This window comes from Centropristis striata, chromosome 8, assembly GCF_030273125.1.
Source record: "Centropristis striata isolate RG_2023a ecotype Rhode Island chromosome 8, C.striata_1.0, whole genome shotgun sequence".
Lineage (NCBI taxonomy): Eukaryota > Metazoa > Chordata > Actinopteri > Perciformes > Serranidae > Centropristis > Centropristis striata.
The window spans coordinates 16,729,283-16,751,989 of record NC_081524.1 but is presented as its reverse complement, the minus strand read 5'-3'; the positions used below and the strand labels follow the sequence as shown (position 1 = coordinate 16,751,989).

Here is a 22,707-nt window from a genome sequence, read left to right as displayed (position 1 = left end):
ATCGCTACAGCCTGAACCTGCCCAGGTGTGCCAGCTCGTTGGGAAGGAGTGCGGCAGGTGTGAGTAATGGAGGCAGAGAGGGGATGTGGAGGTGAAACCCTAGGTTAGTCACATTGGACTGTTATTATTTTGAACACTACTGTATATTACATTACGTATTGCAGGGATGCAAAAAAAAAAAGCATGGTTGGTGGGGTGGTGGAGAGTTCAGAGATATGGTAGTAGGAAAAAAACTGTTTTAGACTCTTGGGGAATTTTACTAATAAATGCCTTTAGATATACCTTTTTTGTCTGTATTTGGCTTTGTCTGAAGTAAATAGCATAATTGCAATGCATGTGGCTGTTGTGTTATAATCTGGCAGGGCAGCAGACTAATGCTCATAACAGTGACAAGCAGCCAATTTACACGTTGCATCTCCACCATGACTGACAGCAAATCAATAGACACTCCGAGTCATCAGGGCATCCTGCAGTGTGCTAGTTAGTGTGAGTGTGTTTGTGTGTGTGAGAGAAAGTCTGTGATTGTCTGTCTTCCACCTTCCAGCATGGGGGAAGCCTCTGCATGTTTAAATGTGTGTCTTTGGCTACCTGTTCAACTGTGCATGTGTGTGTGTGTGTGTGTGTGCATGAATGTGGGACAGGAAGAAAAAGACTGATGGAAAAAAATGTGTAAGTGTAAAACTGTGTGTTACAAAAGAAAGATTGACTAAGCGTGAATGTGTGTAGTGTTGAGGTGCTGGTCCTCCCTGAAGATGAAACATACATGTGTGTTTCTGGGTGTGTGTGTTTCTGGGTGTGTGCTGTGTGCCAGCGCCATGTGTAATTACTAACACCACTCAAGCTGTGGACTGCAGGGAAAATACCATTAACCTCTGTTGATAGGCTTCACCGCTAGCGAAGGCTGGGGAGGAGGGAGGAGGTGCCAGGAGATTACAGCTATTGTTGTCCACTACTAGCAGTCATGTACTGCTGCCTGCTGAGCCTCTTCACTGGCTGTTTCTGCATGTACTGGGACTCAGGTGGGCTTAGAACTGGAAACATGCACTGCAAAAAAGGTGTGTTCAAAAACAAGATAAAAACACTAAATCAGAGGGAAATTGTAAATTAAGATTATTAATCTAGAAATAAGCATGTTGAACACTTAAAATAATAAATGAACTCTTAAAACCAGATAAAGTAAAGCTGCCAGCAGTGATGAACTGGCCCGAGCAGAGTGACCTGATGATTATTTGGTTCTTACCAAGATAAAAAAAAACTTTAGATTTAGAAGTGTTAGATCATTTATCTTGTTTTAAGAGTGATTTTCTTATTTTTTAGCATATTTTTTTCTAGATTTAATAATCTTAATTTAATAAATCTTGTCAAGGTAAATTATCTGTCCATGCAGCAAGATCATTTCCCTCAGATTTACTGTTTTTATCTTGTTTTTAGACTAAACACCACTAAACACCTTCCAGTGTGGAAAACTTGCTACAGTCCAACAAGGTAGTTTAGCTAGAATCCTACTTTAATTGGATACTAAATTGAAAGTAAGCATACCTGAAAGATTGGCAATAATAATAATGATGATTATTCTTGACAGCAATGCTTGCAGAGTCGACAGCCAGTAGACCCATGAACTTTGCTACTTTGCTATAATTTCTTGTCTTTCACTTCTGTTACTGAAGCTTTGAAAGAGATACACTCATCAATATCAGAGAGGGTCGTGCAAATAAATTACTGCAGACCTTGAAACAATCACAACTCACAGCATTTTTCTGTCCAGAGATAATAATACTACTACAAATAATAATAATAATACATTTTCGACGGGATTAAATTTTGTTTAGTCTAATTTTGTCTAAACCCCTTTCCGAGTTTAGTGAGTTTTGGAATACTATAAAGCCCCCAAAAACGTGATTAATTTACAGTTAGAATAATAATAATAATAATAATAATAGACGGACCAATTTCAATAGAGTCCTTGCTCCCTCGGTGCTCGGTCCCTAAAAATAATGAATTTTATTTACAGACGCCTTTCAGGACTCTCAAGGTCGCCTTACAATAAACAATTAAAAATAAAACAATAACAATAAAAAGAGCAATGGCAGTAATAATGAACAACAATACAACAACTACAAATACGAACAATAATAAAAACAACAACAATGACAGTAATAATAAACACCACTAAAACAGTACAGACAAAAATTGGCAACATTAATAAAATGATGAATATATTAGGGGTAAAGATCAAAGATCTGAGTCCCATTGTGGCTAAATGTGAAGAGGGGAGGAGGAGTGAAGCAGAGGAGGTCCTGAGAGGAGGTCCAGCAGGGTGAGGAGGTCCTGAGAGGAGGTCCAGCAGGGTGAGGAGGTCCTGAGAGGAGGTCCTGCAGGGTGAGGAGGTCCTGAGAGGAGGTCCAGCAGGGTGAGGAGGTCCTGAGAGGAGGTCCTGCAGGGTGAGGAGGTCCTGAGAGGAGGTCCAGCAGGGTGAGGAGGTCCTGAGAGGAGGTCCTGCAGGGTGAGGAGGTCCCGAGAGGAGGTCCAGCAGGGTGAGGAGGTCCCGAGAGGAGGTCCAGCAGGGTGAAGAGGTCCCGAGAGGAGGTCCTGCAGGGTGAGGAGGTCCCGAGAGGAGGTCCAGCAGGGTGAGGAGGTCCCGAGAGGAGGTCCAGCAGGGTGAGGAGGTCCCGAGAGGAGGTCCAGCAGGGTGAGGAGGTCTGAAGGAGCTCAGTGAGGTAGGAGGAGCAGGAGGTTGTGGAGGCTTTGAATGTGAGGAGCAGGATCTTGAAGTCAATACGGAGGAGATGAGCATTATGTAAATAAAATGTATTTTAAATATATAATTAGGGGCACTGGCCCCGACAGCAATAGCACATTTTGAGGTTAAAGGTCACAGGTTGCTGTATAAATAAATACTTGTGAAGGAATGCTTGTTGTAGGTGTGCTCCTTGTATATTATATAGTATCATAACATTACTAGTATTAATTGTTATAAATCTCTGAAGAGTCTCATCATAGTGTACACACACCGGCAGTAGTGGCCCTTTCACTATTTCCCCAGAGGACATCTTCTAGTTAGTTTTTACTGTACAGGAACAAAAACAAGATGTAATTTGTCACAAGATATTTTAAGAGCTCTGATTTATGTATTTGACTTATTTAAAAATAATTGTATTCATAAAATGTGACATTTTTATCCCCAGGTTTAAACTGTAGCAAAATAAACTGCACAACAATTAGTGTATTCACAGTCTTTGGCGAATAACCTGTCAAGTTCAGCAACACTCTCAATGTGAACTATTTAAATTACTAAGGAGAACAATCATCCATCCAGGATCATTAACCGCTCGGGGCGTGGTTCCTGGAGCTGATCCCAGCTGGCGTTGGCCAACAGACGGGTAGACCGTGGCTCGCCAGACTGCTGCAGCACTGACACATAGAGACAGACAACCATTCACTCCTATTACAGGTAAACCCGTGCTGACACGGGGAGAACATGCAGACTGCACACAAACAACCGTACTCTGGATTCAAACCTATGACCCTCTTGCTGTAAGGGGAGAGTGCTAACCACAACACCACCATAGAGATAATATATATCTATATATATATATATTATCTCTATGGTGGTGTTGTGGTTAGCAATATAATATATATATATATATTACATTACATGTCATTTAGCAGACGCTTTTGTCCAAAGCGACTTACAATAAGTGCATTCAACCTGAAGGTACTAGACATAGACCATAGGAATCAAGTAACTACATAACTTTAAGAGCCAACTGTTCTATATATAACATGTAATATATATGTTAAATCCAGCTAAATGGGACAACTATGCCCCTTTTAAATTGTACCTGCATTGAGCAGTAATGGTTTAGGATTACAGGTTATCCTCAAAGCAAAGGAGGATTTGCCAATCGGTAAAGTGTGTTTGAATGTCTGTGGAACATCCAAGTGGAGCTGGCTTTATAAGGTTGTACATCAAATCACCATGTTTTGATTGTCGGTTACTGCTTTTTGTTTTATTGCTGGTGAAAGTAGCTATACTCCAGTCCTAAGCTACACACTGTTAGCATGTGCAGAGTAAACATGATGTTGAATCAGAAACAACAACTAGACTTTTATTAATGTCTTTGCAAGTTATTTTTTTACAAGGCACCACAAAAAAATTAACAATTCAATAAATCACAAATAATAAAGTATACTGCCCTATAAAGTCTAACTGCAGTAACTACGCAAAGGGTAAAAATGAGCTTTAAAGTTTGTTTTAACTCTTTTTTACTTGGCCAGCCAAATGGGTGATATGTGGATAAGTGATATGACACTTATTTCTACATTATTGATGATGGAATCTTTATTCTAAAAAACATGACGATATATTGAACCTTTGACCCCCAAGATGTAGTTACTGTAAAAGGTTCTAGTAGTAATGCACAAACAGAGAGCTGTAACTACAATGTTGTTTAACAACTCTATTAAAAGATTTGTGTATTTTAGACTTAATATAAAGTAATGTTATATTTTAGTCTTTATATACGTTTATCTTCGTATATCACTATCTAGATATTAATTTCACTATCAAATAAACTTATAATTTCTATTATTCTTGTCTTCACTATTCAAACTTTGTCACAAGATAAAACAGACATCAAGGACTTCATATTTAGTTATAACTCAATTTCGACCAAAAGTGTAGTTACTGCATTTAGGCTTTGTAGTTCAGTACAGCTAGCTAACATTACGTGGTGCTGTTTCAGGGAGACCATGTACTGTCTGTCCACAAGAGATGACAATTATACTCTTCTATCTGTCATAAATGCAGTTATGTTAAAGTATAATAATAATAATAATAATACATTTAATTTATAGAGCGACTCAAAGACGCCGCTAAAGGGTGTGCTAATCTGTTATGCACACAAAATGTTTGCATTCTGGTTTTATTCTGTTTTATAATGTCAATAAGTAAAAAAAAAAAAATGCTAATATGAAAGTTAAAAGAATAAAAAGGTATCAGTATGGTTAAAGAAATATAGAAACAAAATTAGATTTATTAATCTTTGTATCCTCGTTACCTAAATTGAACGAAAAAGCAACAGAGGATTCACTCTAGACAGACCATGTGCTGTTTATCCACAAGAGATTCTGCATCATTGTTCTCTATACACATGTATTAATTAACCTAAAAATTAACCTGCTGGTACCACAACCTGATCAGCTGCAGCACATTAATTTAATGACAGCCAACAGAGGTCACACACACACACACACACACACACACAGACACACACACACACACACACACACACACACACACACATCTTTGTGCTTCTATCTGTGTGAGGGCCTAGCCCCTTACCCTAACCTTCACCATCACAACTAAAGGCCCAACCCTAACAGAAACCTAGTTATAACCTTACTGTGCTAGCTGACTCCAGCTACGTTAGCAGGAGTTGAACTAGTTTTGTTTGGCAATTAATCATTGACTTGCTGTCTATTTCCTCCTTCATGTGAAGTGAGAGATGAGTTGTGCTCGTTTTGACCTTCTAGGTAATTACCTTCAGTAATAATCATCAATCCCCACCCCCTGCCCTGTTGAACTAAGCACTTCCTTGTTGGAAGGAATACCAAACACCAACACTATACATTTTCTACATTCAATTCAATTCAACTTGTAATTTAGCGTCCAGTCTGCAAATTGCTAACAGTTAGCTCTGTAGCAGTACAGTGTGTATGTGCTAACAGGCTAACAGTTAGCTCTGTAGCAGTACAGTGTGTATGTGCTAACAGGCTAACAGTTAGCTCTGTAGCAGTACAGTGTGTATGTGCTATCAGGCTAACAGTTAGCTCTGTAGCAGTACAGTGTGTATGTGGTAACAGGCTAACAGTTAGCTCTGTAGCAGTACAGTGTGTATGTGCTAACAGGCTAACAGTTAGCTCTGTAGCAGTACAGTGTGTATGTGCTGCTGCTGCAGGAGGTGTTAGCTTAGCGATCTCTGTTTGTTTACAACAAGCACCAGACACTAAAAACTGTTCCTATGGTTTGTTTAAAAGCAGAGCTCTTAAGGCTGTGCACTTTATTCTCTGAATGCATGAAATGCATGTTCAACAAGTGCTGCTTCATCCTTAAATAGAGGCCACCTGATTCACACCTGTTTTCTCACAAAATTGATGACCTCACTGATTGAATGCCACACTGCTATTGTTTTGAACACCCCCCTTTCAACTTTGCACCTACTGGTACCTTGTTTACCATGTAGCAATAAAAAATATACTAAAAACCTGGATTAATCTGGTTACTCACATTGGACTGATATTATATTAAACACTACTGTACCAGGATTCAAAATGTTGTTCTTTGGTGAGCTTAACCTGCAAATTTGAAAAGTTGACAAATACTTACTGTCTTAACTGTGTTGCCCTTTGAGGAGACGGAGAGCCAGGGTGTCCAAAACGAAGGAAGCTAGCATAGCTTATTAGCAGTGTTGCACCATTTACTTGATATTGCCTACACTACATGAACTGCTCCACAAAAAGAGTGATGGTTTACACAGAACTGTGAGACAGGGTCAACAAAACTACATCTTTTGAAAAATCTTTGAACTCATTGCTCCATTCGCTACTGGGACTATTCTCCCTCAACAAACTGGTGTTAATGGTGAACAAAATGCCAGGGGAAGTAAACCCTGGAGGTTAAAGCAGCAGTTCACCACCGGCTGTGAGAGCTGACACGAAGACATCTAGTTTTTGGCACCAGCTACTTCCTTTGTGCTAATGAGAGAATATCCATCCATCCATGATATCTAACTGCTTATCTTGCGGAGGGCTGGAGCCAATCCCAGCTGGCGTTGGGCGAGAGGCAGGGTACAGGTCAGACTATCACGGAGCTGACACATAGAGACAGACAACTAATGAGAGAATATGACAAAGATATTCTTACTAACTGTTGCCATAAAGCCAGGCATCTTAAAAGTACAAGAATGTTTTTGCATTCTTCAATTATTATCTGCACATCACACATAAAAGTAACTTAATTTAGAATAATAAATATTTTGAAGTCACACACAATCATTTAAAAGCAAATGATACAAAATGAGTAGGGGCTCAGTACAGGAATGAATAGAATTTGAGAAGATGGTAATATAAAGGGAATTCTGATATCGGCTGGGGAGAGGGAAGAAAGTGATTTTGAATTTCATCTCTTGCTCTGGTGCACCTTTGGACAGGATATTACTTTCTGCTGCTAAGAAGTATACATTTCCTTTCTTGAGCTCATCGAGAGATTGGAGATCCAGCAGCTTCTTATCTCAGAGAGACAGAATTAAATATTACTTCATCCACGATGGACTTAGTCTTTCTTGCTCTCTCCCTCACACAGATGGAGGTTTAATTTCCCTCACAGCACGCATGGCATCTCTACACTGGTTTCAAATGAGAAAACATGATCTCTCACATCTTCAAACATTCACAGAAGATGACTGGTTGGGCCATTTGCCAAAGAGGCTCCTGCTGGGTTGGTTACTTAAAGAGTCCAGAGGTCCTTCAGTATCAGCCACTACAGACTCTCCACTAAAGCAGGTCAAAGGGTTTTAATAGGGGAACAGGCTCAGTAGTCAGATAGACATCAGGGCTTTCACAATGGAGGAGCAGGAGTGATATTATAACCTGAGGTTACTTTTGTGGCCAACTGTAATTTACACCACTGTCAGATTTTAGTGTAAAGTATAATTAATGAATAGTGCAAATGATGATGTCCTAATTGTAGTTGTTTTAATAACGCTGGCATTCATCGGTCTCTTCCATGCATGTTTGCCTCATGTCTCTCCTTCCGTTCCTCTGGTTGAAAACCTCTGATTACAGCCACGTTATTTTTATTTTGGGTTCCAGTAGAGATTCCAAACTTTCCATAGACAAACAAAGATAAGGCTGCCATTTGGGACATATGTATAACACAATTAACCATTCATCTAGTATACACCTATTTGGTGAAATAATGTGTCCAAACATGAAGTCTCTGACTAAATAGTTCACTCTTTGTAAATAGCATATACTTTCGTTTACTTTACTACATGCAGTCCTTCCTTAGGTTGGTTTATTTTCAGATTGTTTTAAAGTAAAGGCTGGCTCTCTTATCCCCAGTAATGTCAATAGTTTTGTGTTATGTAAACACTGATGGTTTATTGATTTTAACATGACACAGAGGGAAAGTTGTGGCACCTTTGGAACATGGACATGCTTGAATTGTTCTGCAATGTGCCAGTAAAGTTCTGAAATGTTATGAGTAAGATTAACATGTTTGACTGAAGATGGTGCTGGAGGAAGTGTTCGTGTCTAGGCTGTAATCTGACTGCTTGTTTTCATACCATCTCTTTTGTCTGCAGGTACCAAATAACCAGGTGATTCACTAAAGAGTCATTTATGGTTATCTGCCCACTAGTTTCACTTAGTAGCAGTGAAGACATCTGGATGGATGGAAAAATAATCGACTCTTCCCCATAATTTAGCTAGCACAGCAAAAAATCCTACTAATTGTATGCACAATCAATTCCACAATGTATTACAATTGTCATTATAACCCAGAAAACTGAACATGGGCCAACCCTACTTCAACTTGCATTACTTATGCGAGTTTGACCACAGACTCAGATTTCTGTTTATTTGCATAACTCACGCAAGATGCCTTGGTATAAACAATATACTGACATTTCTTCCCATCATTAACCTTGGCTGAAATAATCACAATTTCTGCTTTGTACCTATTGTAGAAGTCCTAGATATGTCAGAAAACCAAACAATGTTGTCTCAAGGTTCATAACATCCTAACACCCTAAAACAATATTTCTGTATATTATAATACTACTGGTGCAGAGCCCGTAGGAAGTATGTATTCGTATAATGGGAGATTAAGAAGTTTCTTCAATTATGGCCAAATGAGGCTGTGTGTGAAAGTGGGATGTACAATGAGGTGCTTCAGTTTTACAGGTATTTGCATACAAAACATGCAATCCACCGTTTTTACACTAAATTTCTTGGTTGGGAACTGTATGTCCACATGTAATGTTTACATTCAAAAGCATTCCAGTAAAAAGCAAATCAGTTTGTTTTTTCCTTTACTGTTTATTACAGGAGGTACATTGTAAATACTGTTTACAATATGATAGAACAGAAAAAGTTTTACAGAATTGCTTACAGTGAACAAAATATCCATGAAACACACAGGAGCATTCTGAACAAAACAACAGCAAAAAGCCCAGATAAAAAGGGGGGAACTAAAAAAAAAAAGCACAAAATTACTGTATCTAATCCATGCGTATTCAGGGTTATGCCACATGTTTTCATCAGCATCACATCTGATATTATCCAAGGCGATGCACCTGGGATAAAACCGCTTGGTATGTCGGATCCACCCTTGGCAATCATCAACTGAGATGTCTCTGCAGCCAGCATCCAGGCTTCAAGGAGGACATCTGGTCATCAACCTTCCACCTCCATGCAGAAAAGAACTCCTCTATGGGGTTGAGGAAAGGTGAATAGGGTGGAAGGAAGAGACGCACCAGTCTTGGGTGGACTTCAAACCATGTTGATATTGCTTGTGAATGATGGAAAGCCACATTGTCCCAATTGATTCCAGAGGTCCTCATGTTTCCACCCTCCTGATCCTGCTCTGGAACCAGGCGCTGGTGGAGATCATTGAGAAAGGCAAGGAGGCGCTCGGTGTTGTCGGGTCCAACCTGACATCTGTGAAGGACTAATCCTGAATTTGCAATTGCTGCACACATGGTAATGTTTAAGATCACGGGCGTTACGGTAGCGGGGCTAGTAGCGGGGCTAGTAGTGGCGATAGTAGCGGCGATAGTAGCGGCGCTAGTAGCGGGGCTAGTAGTGGCGATAGTAGCAGCGATAGTAGCGGCGCTAGTAGCGGGGCTAGTAGTGGCGATAGTAGCGGCGCTAGTAGCGGGGCTAGTAGCGGTGCTTGTAGTGGCGATAGTAGCAGCGCTAGTAGCGGGGCTAGTAGTGGCGATAGTAGCGGGGCTAGTAGCGGTGCTTGTAGTGGCGATAGTAGCGGGGCTAGTAGCGGGGCTAGTAGTGGCGATAGTAGCGGCGATAGTAGCGGCGCTAGTAGCGGGGCTAGTAGCGGGGCTAGTAGCGGTGCTTGTAGTGGCGATAGTAGCGGCGCTAGTAGCGGGGCTAGTAGTGGCGATAGTAGCAGCGATAGTAGCGGCGCTAGTAGCGGGGCTAGTAGTGGCGATAGTAGCGGCGCTAGTAGCGGGGCTAGTAGCGGGGCTAGTAGCGGTGCTTGTAGTGGCGATAGTAGCAGCGCTAGTAGCGGGGCTAGTAGTGGCGATAGTAGCGGGGCTAGTAGCGGTGCTTGTAGTGGCGATAGTAGCGGGGCTAGTAGCGGGGCTAGTAGTGGCGATAGTAGCGGCGATAGTAGCGGCGCTAGTAGCGGGGCTAGTAGCGGGGCTGGTAGTGGCGATAGTAGCGGCGCTAGTAGCGGGGCTAGTAGCGGAGCTAGTAGCGGCGATAGTAGCGGCGCTAGTAGCGGGGCTAGTAGCGGCGATAGTAGCGGGGCTAGTAGCGGAGCTAGTAGCGGCAATAGTAGCGGTGCTAGTAGCGGGGCTAGTAGCGGCGCTAGTAGCGGGGCTAGTAGCGGCGCTAGTAGCGGGGCTAGTAGCGGTCTCCATGGCAACTTGCTGTGTTATTGCTAGGACATTCCTGCGTACTGAGACACTGACTGATTGGGATGCCAGGCGAGAGGACTCAACAGGCCCATACACACACATGAACTTTCACATACGTACACACTCATGGCCACATATACACACACACACACACACACACACACTACCCCCCATCCCACGCCTTCGCTGCTTTGCACCCCCAGTATGACCAGCGGGTCTGTGACCAGCGCCGCCATGGCTGCTGGACCGGATGGCTGCTTGCCTGCGCTGGCTACCTCCATTCCCCCAGCCCCCTCCCCTGTTGCAAGTCAAAAGTTTTTCATGTTGTGAAGTATGTGCTCATGTTGCTCCCCTTTCCTCTTGTTATGCTGTATTTCTTCCATTCCTGTCTTCCTGTCCTGTCCACCCCTTTGTCTTATTGTATGTATGTTTATGTGTGTGTATGGACGGGTTGATGGTCATTTTGTTGTCCTAGTACTTGTTACTCTGTTCAATGACAATTAAGTTGAATCTCATCTCATCTCATCATCACACAATGGGGCAGAGCTCCCCTAAAAGGCTTCTGATCAGAAACAGTGCAATACAGCAACACGTCCTACGTAAATAATATTTTGAAAAAATAATTAAAAAATATTCAAAATCGAAGATGCACATCTTCGTGCCATGCGTAAGCCACATATGAAATCTTAGGTTAGTCTGAGACGGTCAGTGAGATATGCCCTAGACACACACACACACACACACACACAGTCTGACTGCCCATTGGCAGCAATTGAACCTTATCTTAAAGTCATAGAAAATGTTGAGTTTGCTGGCAAAGACTACAACTATTGTCCCTGCCAGCAACCACTTTCATATTACACTGTTATTAATTGACCTATTTTTTAGTAATGTGACGTTTGTTTACAACACCGGTGTGATTGTATCTGGACAATTTGAACCTAACAAGAATGCAATTATGTATGGTTCAGAATAACAAAACCAACTGTAGGTGTGATTGCATACTAAGATGCTAAGCTCTGCATATACAAAAAGTATGTGTATGTGTGATTTGTGCTTTCAGCCACAGACTGGGACAGCAGGACTGTGTCTGAAGCTTTATTGAGGCAAGCTAATCCATGAGCTGCAGGCCTCAGCTGCCATCGCCAGTCCGCCAGGCTGAAAATAATTACATTTTAAATGGCTGTGCAAACAACAGCCACCACATTAGCGTGTTAATTCAGGCCAATCACTTCTACTAAAGGAAGAAAAAAAGAATCGAAATAACAGGAGGAAACACTGCCTTCATTCTGTCCCCCACAGACTGATAAATCCACAGTAGTCTTCCATGCCCCGGGTGACCATTTATAACATTTGATTATTTATTTATTTCCCTAAATCTGCATAATCATTTTGGCTATAGGTCATATGCGAACAAGATGGGGAGTTCAGAATAGCATGCATTATTCATGATTTGCAGGATACAGTGGGTGCCAGAGGTTTACAAGATATGTGAGTGAGATTTTCCAAATTCATTCTTTTCTTTATCGCACAAAAGCTTCTTGGACTGGGAGTACCTGGGGCACCAGATAGAGCACAAAGTGTGTAATGAAGAAAATGGTAAAAAGATGAGGTAACCTAGATAAATAAATTGCTGTGCCCTATCTGTGCTGTATCCTTGCCCAGCCCTGTTCCAACAAGAATGTTTGACTTCATAGTGAAATGTTCCTTTGTGTGAGGTGGATTTATTGCCTGTAGTGGTAAATGATAATAGATAACTTCTGTAATAATAAACTTGTGCTATCTACTGCTATATGTTAGCAGTTAAAAATACATCCTATCTGTAAATCTTTGTGTTGGGAACATAGTCTGCTGTGTCCAAATGTAAGAGGAAATCAGTCACAGCGTGCGCTACACCATCTTATTACAAATATAAAATGACTGGTGAGGATGAGGTCAGCTTTAATTGTTAAAACACACACGGGGTCATCTATGCTCAATATTGCAGTTGTTCTGACTCATCCTGCCATGTACTCAGAGGACAAGAGGCTGCTGCTTGTGTGTGTGAATGGATGGATGGTGTGATAGCCTTAGATCAGAGATAAATGACTTCATTAAAGTGTAAGTCTCAGAAAGCTGGAATGAGCCACATCCCCCCCTCTGTGCCACTGCAGATTATGAACTCCATAAATCAATACATTTCTGTAAAAGGATAATGTTCCCCTGCTTGCTACATCCAACCTCCAACAGTGGGGCTGACACAGCTAGGGACGTTCACATTCTGCCATGATTCTGAGAGGAGGCTGGGGATGAGGCGGTGCTGTCGGTTAGGGGACTAGCAGGTTAACACAGTATTTTAACGCCATTGAACATTTGCTTGGCTAGTACTGAGATCATGTCAGGTTACCTCATGAAAGTGGTTTCGAAATTAAGGACTTAACTTAGCAACAAGTTACAATTTCATATGGTAATCAAACTAAATGACAGGGTTCCCCATGTAAAGATACAAAGCTTGATTTGAATGTCTTCTATCAAAAGTTGGTAAGTTCCCTGAATAGCAGGTTCAAGCCCCCCTTCAGCCAGTGAATACCTGAGGGGTGGACATGGAGGTGGTGCCAAGTTATAAGTATCAAATCAAAACAAACTTAATTTATAGAGCGCTTTTCATACATATAAATGCAACACAAAGTGCTTTACAAAAAATAAGAATAAAAACAGACAATAAAAATTACAAAACCCACCCCTCCCTTCCCCACAGCCATAGAGGACGCCGTCACAGAGACCACCAGGACCCGGGTAGACCACCAGGACCCGGGTAGACCGGGGCGGACTCCACACATGGTGCAGAGCCGCCTAGTCCCCCGGGCCCAGGTAATCTCCAAGACCACATCCCCACGTTGCAGGCCAAACACACCCCCCAGTACGGAGACCCCCATGAGGGAACACTGGAGCTAAAAACTAAAAGACTAAAAGACAACAGGACAGGATAAAAACTAAAAGACTAAAAGACAACAGGACAGGATAAAAACTAAAAGACTAAAAGACAACAGGACAGGATAAAAACTAAGAGACTAAGTATCTAGGTGTTTACCTGGATAATAAGTTGGACTGGTCCCTAAACACTGACGCTCTCTACTAAAAGGGGCGTAGCCTCCTCTTTTTCTTCTCTCAGCTCAGATCTCTGGACATGTGTAGTGAGATGCTGCAGATGTTTTATCAGTCTGTGGTGGTAGTGTGTTGTTTTATGCTGCAGTCTGCTGGGGAGGCAGCATCACACACAGAGATGATCAGACTGGTCTACAGAGCTGGTTCTGGTCTACAGAGCTGGTTCTGGTCTAAAGAGCTGGTTCTGGTCTACAGAGCTAGTTCTGGTCTAAAGAGCTGGTTCTGGTCTAAAGAGCTGGTTCTGGTCTACAGAGCTGGTTCTGGTCTAAAGAGCTGGTTCTGTGGTTGGAGCCAGGTTGGACCACTGGAGGAGGTGGTGGAGAGATGACCTGTCAACATGTTGGATCCATCCTGAAATACCAGATCATCTGCTACACAAAACCTTTATGGACCAAAACAACAGCAGTTTTCTCTGCTGCAGGACGGAGAGATACAATAGATCCTTCTCTCCTGCAGACATCAGGCTGTCTCATTCTTCAAGAGATTCTACCACAATAACTGAATTTACCCTCGGGGATAAATAAAGTAATTTTGATTATGAATACAACAGGTAAAAGGTGGAAGCACTCAAAACCAAAATGACTGCAGCTGTAACAGCATTCAATGCAGTTTGGAAGTTCACTGATGTCAGAACTGTTGAGTGAGCACCAATTAAACTGGACTTTTGTTTGTTCAGGTGAATGTTCTTACTGAAGAGTCTCTGAACTGTCCTCTGGCTCTCTAACATCCCGTAATGTGAGATCTAAACTGATGCAAATCTGATATGGTTTCAGTTACAATGAATTAAGATATTCCCTTTATTAGCCCCACACGGGGAAATCCCACCTCTGCATTTAACCCATCCCTTTGCACACACCATGCTAGGAGCAGTGGGCAGCACATTACTGGGAGCAGTGGGCAGCACGTTACTGGGAGCAGTGGGCAGCACGTTACTGGGAGCAGTGGGCAGCACGTGACTGGGAGCAGTGGGCAGCACATTACTGGGAGCAGTGGGGGTTCGATGTCTTGCTCAATGCCACCTCAGCCTCACCTCAACAGGTAATGAGCAGACAGGTGCTCTCATGCTAATTTAAGGTCGTCCCATCATATTAGTGGAGGTTACTGGAGTGAATGCACCAACCTACTTTCAGACAAACTACCGACTGACCTACAGATACACACTGAGGGTTACAAAAAGGTAAAGTGAACAAAGAAGCAGGTATATATAAAAGGAAATATAAATAATTTTATTAAACCATCACATTAACAATATAGAGGTGTACATATGTTTATTTTTGATATACTACCATTATTATGGAAAGGACAATCACCACAAAACATTTGTATGAATTTGTCATATATGTGGGAGACTGGCACACACACACACACACACACACACACACACACACTGAATGTCAGCATCTGTTTGTTCGAGGCTATCTGTCATTGTCTTCATAGCTTCAGACAACTGCAGGTGAAGTCTGTTTGAGATGTGAAGAACAAGGACGTCCCTGATGGCCTCTACTGGGCCTCTACTGGGCCTCTGTTGGCTGCTCATCACCAGGTTGGCGAGGCGGCTGGTTGCAGGTTCCTAGGAGCTCTGGTTGGGCAGACAGTCGCTGCTTCTTCTTTTCACACATGTTGTGCAACACACAACATGCAACAATATCTGTTGGCATGAAGGAGTGATGCACATCTGAGTGCTTGGAAAGAATTTAGATATTCAAGTCTCGGTAACATACTGGTTGTTTGGAATCGTACCTGTACTGTTTCGTACTGTAAAAAATGTTTTTATGTTGGATATTAGCACTGTTGATTTCACATTTAAGATTTACATTTTATTCCATATTTTACTGTAAAAAAGTTTTTCCATCAAAAGAAACACTGTTCTGCCATATAATTGACCAGAAAATACCTTATAAATGCCCATAAATTAAATATTTTACCCTTAAATAATACAGTATAAACTTTTAACAACGATGAGCACATGTTAAAAAACTAACAAAAATAGAGCATGCACATTTAAAAGAAGATAGAAACAAAAACAAATCCCACGACATGTTTCAACAATGTGGCATCATTTTTCTATTAGGCCAACTTGAGCCTTTCAACAGACCCTGTGGCTTAAATGTTGAATTACCAACTGATTCCTCATTCAAATATATTTAGCACACATTTTGACATGAATAAACTCCCGCACAGGAACCTACTCATAGTACTATTAACAGGGACAATGCTAATCACAATCCTCTAAACAGAATGTGAAGGAGAAATATCTAGTTGTGATGCATGAATGCCAATGAGAATGAGTAAGGAACACCGACTTCCAAATGCAGGAGCTCCACAACACTGTGAAGGACTTCATTCCTGCCACAGCCATGGTTCTACTGCTGGACAAACATTTTACATCGACCAGCGGTTTTTATAGTCCGCCATTTATGTCCCATGACACAAGGCCAGGTGTCTTGTAGAAATTTAGGACAACCACAAAGTTTTATTGACATATGCCTCCCACAAAATGTGTTACTGAGTTTCCACATCAATGCCTTTCTTGGGTCAAGTAAGGAAAACTGCTTTAATAGACAGGAGAGAATACAACTACAGGACTGTGTGCTTGGACGCACAACTGATGTGGTCGGTTTCAATTAAAGGGCAAGTCTGGTAATATTAGTGGTGTTATTCACAATTATTATCATCATCATCATCTATGGATGACGGTTATCAGGTACAGAATTCAATTTGTAATTATTTTTTCCCTAATTAATCACACTGAGAAACAGCTACTGGCTGACATTGCTGCTTATAGTAGATTTCCAAGATGAATGCAACTAATACTAAAGAGGTTTATATGATTAAAATAATATTTGCATGGGCTGGATCATCTGATTGGAAATTAATAGTGACTGACGAAGAATGTAAGTGGCTGTATTTAACATTGTTCAGGTGAAGGTAAGACAAGTAAGCATGTGTTCTAAAATATGAAAAATATAATGACATACAGGAGACTACTTGGCCCCTTATACTTTTCCTGGTTGCACATTTTGTTCAGACATAAATTTGCGCCCAATTGTGACAGAAAGGACAGAATTATGGAGAGAGGCTGTGGGACCGTACGCATGAGAATCTGAGTCATTTAGAGATAACAGACATCAGGAATAACGGGTTATGTCTTTATTAGACCTGAAATTCAGGAGAACAAACAGTGATGTAGAAATGTTTAACTAGTTCAAGGAAAAGGTTTGGGATTTTAGGCATGCTTGTTGCAAAAAAACAAAAAACAATTATTAAATCACAATCCAAACCTAATTGGACATTTTTTGGTCAAACTAAAAGGCTTCCAGCAATGATTTCAAATATAGTAATATTTGGGCTAACACAACTAAACATTTAAAATAACGAGATCACAATAAATTAATCAGAAAATGTAGTTTTTATCTTTCTGCTTTTAGATGCTATGATCAAGAAAGAACATCCATCATATTCAAAAATATATGACTCTAACTGGATGTCATCTGACATTTAATAATAGGCAGTTATTCTCCCATTGTATTAGTATTATAATGGATGTAGTCCAAATTGAAATGGTTGGTGCATCATCCTTGTCACTTTATACATTATATCCTGTAATGAAAAAGAATGAGGAGCAAGAAAAAGTTCAGGAAAACCTAAATACTGTAGATCAGGCATTCTTACATCAATTTGCCATGTTGGCTTGTTGTTTGCAGAATCTAAATTGACTTAGCAAGAATAATCAATGGTCGGGCCGAAGAGAATAGCACATACCCCCAAGATCTGAGCTCAGAATATAATTTGGCAAAGGCAAATTTATTTAGTAATGCTGCACTTCATACCCTGAAATTCCTACGAGAGTCAAATCCAGAGAACGCCTTCCCTAAACTCCCCTTCCTTCAGGCCTCCAATGCCTGGTGAGCACTTCACCCGCAGCTATCTGCTGATCGAACACAAACTTGTGTGTAATTGTATAGACCTCCTCTCTCGACCTTCTCTGTCAGTAGAGAAATAGGGGCCATCATTCATCCTTGCCATTACCAGCCTGCCTGCCGTGAATAATGCAATTTGTATCCTCTATGGAGTGCATCCAGAACAACAGGCACTCCAATAAACAAACAGCAGATCGCAGTAGAAATCCACTTATAGGGGCAGCCTGGCAAACGCCACAGCCATTAGAAGCCCACTCAGGTCCCATCATTCCAGTCCGATAGATCCCTACCTTATCTGTTTTAGAGTGGGCCTATGATAATGAGCCTGCCAGCTTCGTTCTCCTGAAGTGCTGGATCACACACATAAACTATGGAGTACAGACAGGGGCACACACACACAGACACAGACACACACACACACACACACACACACACAGAGTCATGCAGCAAGCTGTTCAGTGGAGATTTGTGGTACCTGAAAGTAGAGGTAAAGGTCAGTCTTTGACCTTTTGTGTGCACTAACAGCAGTCAGGACTGAAATGGATCAGTCAGGCAGAGGATGAAGTGTGTATGTCTGCATATTACTGTGTGTGTGTGTGTGGTGACAAGACCTGATGGATGGGAACATGGAGTATATTACAGGAACACAGCTTATAATTGGAGCAGATGAAGTGTTGTTGCAGAGTGATGTCAGACTTTGCTATTTTATTAACTTCCTCGTGTGTAGGTTTATAGACTGCTTTTCTTTTTTAACCTTATCCTGTATTCTTGATGTTTTTTTCCATGTTATTTTTCATCTCATACAATTTCTTCTAATCTATTTTACTTTGTTTGCAGCTTTGTAACCTAGCTGTAAGATAAATACCCTATGCTTATTCAAAGTGCTATGAACTATAGTTCTTTCTGCCATGGGTGGTATCATGACCACGGGTCCTGGACTGCAGGCAACCCACAACCGCACAAAACATAATACTTTAAAATTCTGTTATTTATCATTTGATAATATAATAACCCTGTCTGGGTTCTTCACAAAAGTTCTTCATAAAAGTAAATGATGGGTTTACGTTTTCTTTGTTGTTTATTATGGTCCTTGCAAATCTTAACAGTTAAAACAGTCAATAAATGTTTAGATTAGCATTCAAATTGGACAGTGCTGTAGCACCTGCACTGCTAACATTATATTCCATATGACTTTTGGTGCAAAATGTTGAAATTGAGGTAATTTGTTGTATCTTTTCCTTTTTTTTAAATTGACATCAAATCAAATGCAGGTCAACAGCTGTTGAGGTGATGACATGCACCTGTCAGTCTCATTACGTCTGCTAAATGACATGTAATGTAATGTAATGTAATTATGACAATATATGATTTAAACATTTACATAATTTCATAATCATACTACATTTTCTAAATCATATTTGGTTTAATATTTTAATAGTAAAATACTAAATATAAAAAAATACACACACACACACACACACATCTTAAGGCCAAGGACCACCATTCGCCCTGGACACTTGCCTACTTTGCCCATGCATATGCAAGTAAAAAGAAAAAAATATATTTACTTCTAGGCAGCGCATACATGCACAAAATGAAGCAAATCTTTTTTTCTACTTGCATCTAAGTTGAAAGAAAGACCAGACAACCTACCTATGGCAATAACAATACCTACAATGGCAGAAAAAAGGGAAAATCTGGGAAGGATTAACCAGAATCAAAATCAGAATGATCTTTATTGGCCAAGGACGATGGTGATTAATGCCGAGCAGCAGTCCACAAACAGGAACCTTGTATGAGTCGAGGTAATGCAGGGTGTAATTGTAATGCAATCCAATATCGACCATCAGGGGTCCTGTGATGTTTTAAGGTGGCTAAACACCAGTCTCTTAAAGAATGCGATGGAGGGTTTCTATGTTAGTGGAGAGTTGAAAGCAAGAGGGAACATCTGGTTGACGATGGGGGCCAGTTGGTCAGCACAGTCTCTCAACCAGTCCCCCCACACAACCAACAGCATACCAATCAGCTAGACTAAACAGGAGAAACTTCTGTTTAAAGTCATCGACCTGGGTGAATTTACTGTATGTCAATGGAAAATATTGCTATTGAACTCAGAGAATTGGAGGTCGTGGGCAGTGATTGTTTAGTTTTCTTTTACTAACAAAAGAGCCATTGTTGGCCAAATAAAGAGAAAACATTTCGGAATGGAAGCGCAAACCTTATTTTGAGCCTTACAAGACAGATAAAACAGCCTAAAACTGAGTCTAAATTAGCCTACCAACATTACTAATTGGTTATAATGAGCATTTATTAATATGTTTTTGTCAGAATGCAGCGAAGATCCAAGTCCAAATGAGGCAGGACACCGAAGAAATATCTCAGGTGATTTGAATCAAAAGATATCCTAGCTAGGGAAACTCAAAACTAGACTTGAAGTTGGCATAATTTAGAGTCAGAACCAGGCTGTTGTTCCATCATGTTTTAAGACTGCAACCATCATACCGGTGCCAAAAACCAACTATCACATCTCTCAATGACTACCGCCCTATACTACTCACTCCCATCATGATGAAGTGCTTTGAAAGGCTGGTCAAGGACCACAACATCTCCAGACCCCCCAGTCCCAACTCTGACCTGTTCCAGTTCGCTTTTGCCCCAACCACTCCACAGAGGATACCATCTCCTCTGCGCTACACCTGAACTTGGCACATGTGGAGGAGAAAAACACCTCGGCACAGATACTGTTTGTTAACTTCATTCAGTTGTTTGTCATGTGACTCACGCAATCTTGGCTTGAGAACAAACCACAACGTTGACATGCAAAAACCTTGAAGTTGGCTCAATTTTTGCCTGTACACATGACTTTGGCAGTACATGTTTGGTAATCTTCGAGAACTTACAGTTCTACCCTGTTTGTTCTCTCACACAGACAGCACAGGACAAGCTTTGTGGTCATTCAGGATTTGGACCCAGGACATCTTGAACGCTAAGCGAGAATCATAAAACTCGACCAACAATCCAAGCTACTTTTATCTCATCGGAAGCCCGTGCGATGCAGTCCATCGTAGATTAGTACGTACTGAAGTATTTCCATTGTTTGGGTTGTGACTCATGCAATCTTGGCTGTGAAATCAAAACACACTTTCCGAAATCTCGAAGCTGGCTCAATTTTTGCCACAACACACAACTTTGGCAGTACATCTGTGGCCAATTTTGAGCTCTATCCTTTAGTTCTCTCACACAGAGATCACAGAACAAGAATTGGGCTCGTCCGGGATTTGAACCCGGGGCCTCTCGCACCCTAAGCGAGAATCATACCCCTAGACCAACGAGCCGAGGCTCTTTTACCACATCGGAGGCCGCATGAGGTGGTCCATCGTACATCAGGACCCGCCGGACAATTTTCCTTGTTTGTCATGTGACTCACACAATCTTGGCTTGAGAACAAAACCACAACGTTGACATGCAAAAACCTTGAAGTTGGCTCAATTTTTGCCTATACACATGACTTTGGCAGTACATGTTTGGTGATCTTCGAGAACTTACAGTTCTACCCTGCTGCTCTCTTACACAGACAGCACAGGACAAGCTTTGTGGTCATTCAGGATTTGGACTCAGGACATCTTGAACGCTAAGCGAGAATCATAAAACTCGACCAACAATCCAAGCTACTTTTATCTCATCGGAAGTATTTCCATTGTTTTGGTTGTGACTCATGCAATCTCGGCTGTGAAATCAAAACACAGCGTTGACTTTCCGAAATCTCGAACCTGGCTCAATTTTTGCCACAACACACGACGTTGGCAGTACATCTGTGGCCAACTTTGAGTTCTATCCTTTAGTTATCTTACACAGAGAGGACAGGACAAGAATTGGGCTCGTCCGGGATTTGAACCCGGGACCTCTCGCACCCTAAGCGAGAATCATACCCCTAGACCAACGAGCCGAGGTTCTGTTACTTCATTGGAGGCCGCGTGATGTGGTCCATCGTAGATCAGGACCCGCCGGACAGTTTCCATTGTTTGTCATGTGACTCACGCAATCTTGGCTTGAGAACAAAACCACAACATTGACATGCAAAAACCTTGAAGTTGGCTCAATTTTTGCCTATACACATGACTTTGGCAGTACATAGTGTGTAGTGTAAAGCGATTTGGATAAAAGCACTATATAAGTGCACCCCATTTACCATTTAATACTGAAGTCCCTAAGCAGGAGTGTGGATGATGACATGGAACAGATGGAGATGAGAACTCAGACAGCTTAGACATGAAGGTGGTAGAGGCTTAGAGGAATGGTTGACCAGGAAGACTTGGAGCTGTAGGCAACACATTCAAGGTTGTATTGGGTACTGGCAGCTCTTTGACCAGTCCGCAATCGTGGTTGTGAGTTCCAGTAGTGAAAGAGGGAACCCTCAATTTGTTAGGCAAACCGGTGGAGTTAGCCAGGGCTAATAGCTGATCGCGACTGAGTTTGACATCGGCGGTACACAGGTTAATACATTCGTAGGGGCGCAGAGTCATAGAGAAAGGTGAAGCAGTGAACATCTAACATTAATCCAGTTGGAGAAGAGGAATCATGGGTTTTTAGAAAAGAAAAACAGTTTTGCATCGGATTGTATTGTGAAGACAAACACGCCAGCATCCTCACACAAACGGTTCCATCCATCCATGTTTCTTAACTGTTGTTTTATTAGCAAGAGTGAGGATTTAGAATTTGATGCGAGCAACAACTGGGAGCTAGTGCAGCGATATGAGAAGTGGCGGGACATGTTGTCTTTTGGGCTGGTAGAAGACCCGATAAGCTGTTGTGATTTGGACCTTTAGAGGAATGAAAGTGTGTGTGGAGAGACCTGCCAGAAGGGAGGGTAAGATATTGTTATAAACTAGTTTTTCCAGTTAGAGTGCAGTGGAGATCACACATCAGTAAGATAGTGGTAGCTGACCTGTTTGTTACTCAAGTTGGTTTTGAGATGT

General features: G+C 41.4%; 2 non-coding genes across 2 annotated transcripts; both read right to left on the bottom strand.

Moving 5' to 3' along the window:
- Positions 1 to 20,994: 20,994 nt before the first annotated feature.
- Positions 20,995 to 21,066, bottom strand: trnap-agg (transfer RNA proline (anticodon AGG)). The gene has a single exon. It is a non-coding gene; the product is annotated as a tRNA-Pro (tRNA).
- A 539-nt stretch (positions 21,067 to 21,605) lies between these two features.
- Positions 21,606 to 21,677, bottom strand: trnap-agg (transfer RNA proline (anticodon AGG)). The gene has a single exon. It is a non-coding gene; the product is annotated as a tRNA-Pro (tRNA).
- Between the last annotated feature and the right edge of the window lie 1,030 nt (positions 21,678 to 22,707).